This window comes from Saccopteryx leptura, chromosome 2 (genome assembly GCF_036850995.1).
Source record: "Saccopteryx leptura isolate mSacLep1 chromosome 2, mSacLep1_pri_phased_curated, whole genome shotgun sequence".
In the NCBI taxonomy this organism is placed as follows: Eukaryota; Metazoa; Chordata; class Mammalia; order Chiroptera; family Emballonuridae; genus Saccopteryx; species Saccopteryx leptura.
The window spans coordinates 199,618,490-199,625,793 of NC_089504.1; the positions used below are offsets into that span (position 1 = coordinate 199,618,490).

Sequence of the window (7,304 nt, forward strand, 5' to 3'; positions counted from 1 at the left end):
AATATAACATAAAATGCTGGTAGAAACACAGCCACTGCTGCCATATCTTTGCAGCTCTTGCTGTCCTCATGTTTGTTTAGTCAGTCAGTGCACTTTTCTCCTTAACAAAGCACCAGCCTCCCGATTTATCTTAAATACTTGTCCCTGCTTCACCTCCATCTTCTTGAGGTACCTTAGGCTTTCCCTCACCCAGAAAATGGTAACAAAGTTGCTTATTTGATATTTGTTGATGCTATTTTGAGTGATACTAGCTTATAAAGGCTATTTTCTAAATTGTTGCTACTAGTATTATGAAAAAGAAAAAAGGTTTTATGACTATTTCTATTCATTAACCTAGATACATTTAACATTTTATAGATTATTTTTGCTATTTAAAAATTATTAAGGAATCTCCTAGTTTGCTAAGTATTTTTTAAATTATTATAAATGTATGTCAAATTTTCTGAAACATTTCTTCTCAATCTGCAGAACACACATGTGGTTTTTTTTTTATTACTCTTTCTTAATGTGGTAAACTTTGCTAATTGATTTTTAAGACAATTTTGCTTTCCTGGAATAAATCACTTCTTTTTTTGAGAGAGAGAGAGAGAGAGAGAGAGAGAGAGAGAGAGACAGTGAGACAGAGAGGACAGATAGGGACAGACAGGAAGGGAGAGAGATGAAAAGCGTCAGTTCTTTGTTGCTTCACTATAGTTGTTCATTGATTGCTTTCTCATATGTGCCATGACAGGGGGGATGGGGGTGACTCTAGTCGAGCCAGTGACCCTTTGCTCAAGCCAGTGACCTTGGGCTTCAAGCCCACAACCTTTGGGCTCAAGTCAGTGACCATGGTGTCATCTCTATGATCCCATGTTCAAGCTAGCGACCCCACTCTCAAGTTGGTAAGCCCGCACTCAAGCCAGCAACCTCAGGGTTTTGAACCTGAGTTCTCAGCACCCCAGGCTGACACTCTATCCACTGTGCCACCACCTAGTTAGGCAAAATTATTTTGATCATTATATTTTATTCATTTTATGTCTGTTGACTATGATTAGCTAATATCTTGTTTAGAATGTTTGTGTTTATGTTCATGAGTAGGGTTCCACTTTTTTCCCTTGCAGTTTGTCAGATTTTGATGTCAAGATTATAAAAGCTTCATAAAACAAGCTGAGCAGAGCTGTTCACTTTCTCCTCTATTCTAATGGTTTTTCTAAGATTAAAGCTAACTCTTCCTAAATGCTTGGAAAAATTCACCAGGGAAGCCATCTTGCCCTGGAATTTTCTTTAAGAGTTTTTAAATTATAGATTTAATTTCTTTAACATTTTAGGACTATTGATATTTTTATTTCTTCTTTGTTCATATTAGTATATAAATTTTCTTTATTAGAATTTTGTCTATATTACTTAAATTTCCAATAGTTTATCAGCACAAAATTGCTTATAACATGCTTACATATATTTTTAATGTCTGTAGGACCTATAGTGATGTTTCTTGGATTGTATACATTATCTCTTGGTTTTCTTGATCACTTTTCCAAGAATTTTATCAATTTATTAGTCTTTTTGAAGAATCAATCTATAGCTTTGTTGATTCACTCTAATGTGCATTTATTTATTTTATTTATATCTGTTCTTATCTTTCTTTCATTTTGGGAGGTTATTTTGCTTTTATTTTTCTTCTTGAAATGATGCTCAGTTCATTAATTTTTATCCCTTCTTTTCTAATTCATGCATTCAATTTTAGAGAATATAAATTTCTTTTGACACTTTATCTGCATCAAAAACTTTTGATGTTTAATCTTTTGTTATAGTTTTATTATAATTCAGATTAAAACCATTTCTAATTTTTACTTTAAATCATTATTTGACACGTGTTACTTAATATTTCCTAACTTCCAATGTAGTGATATTTTCTAGTTATAATTTTGTTAATGATTTCTAGTTTAACTCCTCTGAGTCATACTTTAATCCCTTAAATTTGATTTTCAGCCCAGCACATGGTCAATTTTTGTACAAGTGGAAGGGTTTTTGTTTTTTTTCTGTAAGTTTATTTCTTTTTTTTTAAAATTAAATTTAATGCAGTGACATTGATAAATCAGGGTACATATGTTGAGAGAAAACATCTCCAGATTATTTTGACATTTGATTATGCTGTATACCCCTCATCCCAAAACAAATTGTCTTCCATCACCTTCTATCTGGTTTTCTTTGTGCCCCTCCCTTCCCCCACCCCCTCTCTCCTTCCTCGCCCCATCCCCTCCTCACACCCCTACCCCCGTTACCATCACATTCTTGTTCATGTCTCTGAGTCTAATTTTTATGTCCCATCTATGTATGGATTCATATAGTTCTTAGTTTTTTCTAATTTACTTATTTCACTCCGTATAATGTTATCAAGGTCCATCCATGTTATTGTAAATGATCCGATGTCATCGTTTCTTATGGCTGAGTAGTATTCCATAGTATATATATACCAAAGCTTTTTAATTCACTCGTCCTCTGATGGACATTTGGGCTATTTCCAGATCTTTGCTATTGTGAACAATGCTACCACAAACATGGGAGTGCATTTCTCCTTTTGGAGTAGTTCTATGGAGTCTCTTTTCTTTTTTCTTTTCTGCTTTCTTGCCTTCATTGAAGTCATCCTCCAACTTGCGGATTTGATCTTCAGCTCTATCCATCTTGTTTTTAATTCCTTCCATTGTGGTCTTCATTTCTGATATTGTATTTGTCATCTCTGACTGATTCTTTTTTAATATTTCAATATCCTTTTCTATACTTGCTATTTCTTTATTTAGGTGTTCATAATGACCATACATTGTTGTTCTAAGATCCTTAAGCATCCTTACAATCATTATTTTGAACTCTGCATCTGGAAGTTTGATTATTTCCATATCACTCAGTTCATCTCCTGAAGGAGTCTCCTGTGGTTTCATTTGGATTGCACTTCTTTTTCTTCTCATTATCTGTGTTTGGGTGTTTTGTTTGTAGAGTTGGTTGAGTCTATGCTTGGTGTTGCCTGCCTCCAGTTTTCAGTTGTGTTATTTCTAGGTCTTCTTGGGTTAGTATCAGCTATTATTTGTAATCTACTTTTGGATTTGGGCTGCTTTGAAGTCTTGATTTGTCTGTTTTCTTAACAGATGATTTTCTTGTTTGCTGATCTCAGCAGAGGGCTTCCTTGAAACTGTATCCAGGAACGTGATAGGTTAACCTGAGACTCTGAAGGCCTCTCCCACCAACCAATCTCTCTGGGGGCAAGGTGTTTTCTCAGCTTCAGTAGGGGGAGGTGTATCTCAGATCTCCATGGAGACCAGAGTTACTGCCCCTCCTTCCCACTTCTTGTTTTCAGCTGTGTCTTGTTGCACTGATTGGAGCTGGAGAGATGCCTTGAGATCTGTGATCAGGAAGTAATTCAGTTCTGTTTTGTGGAAGGATCAGTCCCTCCCCCAGCTATGGCCACCTCCAGAATGGAGGAGTCAGTTTTTTAGGTCATCTCCTGCATTCCTTTCCCCCTAACAGTCTGTCCCTCTCTCTCTCTCCTTTCTACTTGGGAGATAAGGTGGTCCTTTCAACACACCTCGTTCCCTGGTCACCAAGCAAGTGGCTGTGAGCAGTATTTTCTGCTCTTTTCCCTGGAGTGAGATCCCCTCTGGGCTCTCAACCTCACCTCCCCCCCCCATTCCTGTAAGCAGGGGAGATTCAAGTGCTCCCTATCAGGTTGTTGTGGCTTCTTCTTTGCTCCTTGGTTTTTGAGAGCTGTTCTTGTAGTCTGGATTTGGTTTTTCAAGCTGATTTTTCCTAAATTGATTTGTATTCCAGTTTGGTAGTGAGAGCTGGGCATCTGTGCATCTGTTTACTCTGCTGCCAACTTCAGGTCTCTTGGAAAGGCTGGTTTTATTTAATAATTTAAATCTGGCATTCACTAACTTCCAAGAGACTCATAGATAGAATTTAGAGAGTTTGAATGTACAAAAACTACATCTTTATTTTCACTGATCAGGAATTGAAATTTAATATTTTCTTCTATAGTGAATATCATCAGCAAATAAGATTTGGCTGCCAATACAGATATTTTCAAATCAATATACTGTTGGAAATACCTTAAAATATTATTTTCTTTTATGACTACACTAAAATAGGGTAGTAATTAGACTACCTGGTTGATCATCTTAAATGATGCATTAATAAAGAAGCATATATTACTATATCATAAGTTTTTAAATATTTTGGTGGTTGAATTTTAATATATTTAGTTTTCTTGTATTCTAGGCAGTTCATTTTATGCATTTAAACACATTAGTGTGAAAAAAGTTCATAGGCTTCACCAAACTGCGAAAAGACATTAGGGAACAATAAAAGTTTAAGAATACTATTGCAACAGGAATGAAGGCAGAGGATATGGGTATAGAAGCAGGGAGTTTACCAGATTTGGTGTTGAAAATTGAATAATTCTTTGCTATTGTTTCTAATTTTCTGAGTGATATAGATGTCAGAATCATTGGGAGAGACTGAGAAAGGAGGGAGGAGATAATGGAAATTTCAGTATAAGAAAAAAGGTGTGAATTAGTTTTCTAAGAAAAGAAAGTTAATTTACTAGGAGAATGCAGCTGGATTTCGGGGCACTGCTGAGTGTTCACTGTATTTTAAGTGTAAAGGGAGATCACAATTATGTGTTGTTCTCCTGCTCTGTTCAGCTGCACAAGGAGTAAGGAGTTGAGTTAACCAGTTAGGGTTTTTCAAAAGAGTAGAGTGAATGGAAAGAGCAGCAAGAGAATGAATAATGTATATGGGAGATTGATACTGATAGGGGAAACTCAAGAGTTAAAAGTTTAGCTTTAGTAATAGTAGCTTTTAGTTATAATTAATAGGCTTAATGATTAATGCAAGTATAAAGCTTTGTTCCAGGAACTGAGATGCATGAACCTGTCTATGTGACTACATGAAGGCTGCAAGCAATCCATCCTTTGTGCCCCAGGCCTAGAGATCTGAAAACAACCAAGATGGTACCTAAGGCATGGTGCTCGAGGGATAGAACATCTTCTAGCAAGGACACAGGAAAAGAATTATTGGTTAGGGCCTTGGCCAGTTTGCTCACTGATCATGTGTCGGCTTGGTGTGTGGCCATCCTAGGTTAAATTCCTGGTAAGAATACACAGGAGAAGCAACCATCTGCTTCTCCATCCCTCCCCCTCCCCCTTCTCTCTCTCATCTTCTCCTGCAACCATAGCTTGATTGGTTTGAGCAAGTTGGCCCCAGGTGCTGAGGGTGCCTCCTTGGAGCTTCAAGTGCTAAAAATAGCTTGGTTGCAAGTATGGCCCCAGATGGGCAGAATATCAGCCCCAGACAGGGGTTGCTGGATGGATTCCAGTTGGGGCACAAGGAGTAGTCTGTTTCTCTGTCTCCCTTCCTCTCACTTGGGAAAGAAAAATTACTGGTCAGGCCCTGGCTAGGTTGCTCAGGGGATAAAGCCTCATCCTGGTGCACCAAGGTCATGAGTTCTATCCCCATTTAGGGCACATACAAGGAGCAATCAATGAGTGCACAACTAAATGGAACAACTAATTGGAACAATGAGTTAGTGCTTCTTTTTCCCCCCCCTCACACTCTTTTTTTCTTTCTATCTCAAATTAATGGGGGAAAAAAGAGAATTACTGGTGCAGATGAAGAAATGCTAGAGGAATCTCTGGACTGCAACCTTTAATTAAATTCTTCCTGAATCAAACTCCTTACTTACCTTTTTTTCCTCCTTATAAAAAAGGTTGGCTAAAGATGAGATGTTAAGACAGTTTTTAAGGTACATAACTAACTGTCTTCTCAGATCACCAGCTATCTGAATTAAGCACCCATGAAGATTCAATCCTTGTCTCTACTTGTTTGGTTGGGTGGTGACAAGCAGCACAAATGCGGACTTTCTCAGTTTCAATACTAGAGATGGATTCTCAATACCCAGCTGGATAAAGAGGAAAGGGAGAACATGAAGGGTTTTATGGTCAGTGGTAAGGTCAATGAATAGAAAATTTCTATGTGGAGGATCAATTTGTAGAGTTAGAGACACTCTAAAATAAATGAGAGAGAGAAAAGATGGACCAGAGAGACAATGAGAGAAAAAAAGTGCAAAATACACTAAGAGAAATTACAGTTTTTGGGAGTGAGAAGCAAGTGAATAATTTACAGAAGTTTATAAATTATAAGTTTACAGCAGTGACATTTTGACAATAAAATCAGCCTTTTTTTAAACTCTCTCTTTCCTAAGTTCCCATGCCTTATATTCTATGTGCATGCTCATCATCTCTGCCTCTGATTGCTCCTGAGTAAGGGAAGTTGGCTTCGCCTCAACATTCAAGAGACTCATGTTGTTATGGAGTATCAACCATGCCAATTAGTCAGACAGTAGCTGAAAATTAACATATACTTTATGTTTACTCTGTACTGTTAGGTACTTTTTGTGTGCCTTTCAAACAGTCCTAGGAAATATAGATGAATAAACTGAAGCTTGAAGAAGGAAGTTAACAAGATTAATTAATGTAAATACAGGTAGCACCTAATGGAGCTGGAATTTTAAAAAATGTTTGACTGCAAACCCTTGTTTTTTCTTTTCATCTTTTTACCTATGCCAAGAGTCTTATTTTACCTCCATTTATAGGATATGTTTATATGTAAGCCTAACAATGGCCATTGTTGATGGCTCCCTGAAGAAATTCATTCATATTGTTGAATAACAAATATAATTTTTTTTTCTGAAGCTAGAAACGGGGAGAGACAGTCAGACAGACTCCTGCATGCACCCGACCGGGATCCACCCGGCACGCCCACCAGGGGGCTACGCTCTGCCCACCAGGGGGCGATGCTCTGCCCCTCCGGGCGTCGCTCTTTTGCGACCAGAGCCACTCTAGCACCTGGGGCAGAGGCCAAGGAGCCATCCCCAGCATCCGGGCCATCTTTGCTCCAATGGAGCCTCGGCTGCAGGAGGGGAAGAGAGAGACAAAGAGGAAGGAGAGGGGAAGGGGTGGAGAAGCAGATGGGCGCCTCTCCTGTGTGCCCTGGCCGGAAATCGAACCTAGGACTTCTGCACCCAAGGCCGACGCTCTACCACTGAGCCAACCGGCCAGGGCCCAAATATAATTTTTATTAAACTTGTCATAGTTTATCAGACCAGCTGACACTTATTTTATTTTGTCATCTTTCTTTAATGAGCAGTATCAGTTTAAAGCAAATTTGAAACTATTTAAATAAAATGTCCTCAAATCCTCCTGACTTGAGTATTCAAAAGTTGTATCTTCCTTTTTCTCTCTGCCAAAATATTGCTTTCAGTGTTATAATTTCTG

At 38.0% G+C, this 7,304-nt stretch overlaps 1 non-coding gene across 1 annotated transcript; it reads right to left on the minus strand.

Moving 5' to 3' along the window:
• Positions 1–7,015: 7,015 nt before the first annotated feature.
• Positions 7,016–7,091, minus strand: TRNAP-UGG (transfer RNA proline (anticodon UGG)). The gene has a single exon. It is a non-coding gene; the product is annotated as a tRNA-Pro (tRNA).
• Positions 7,092–7,304: the final 213 nt, after the last annotated feature.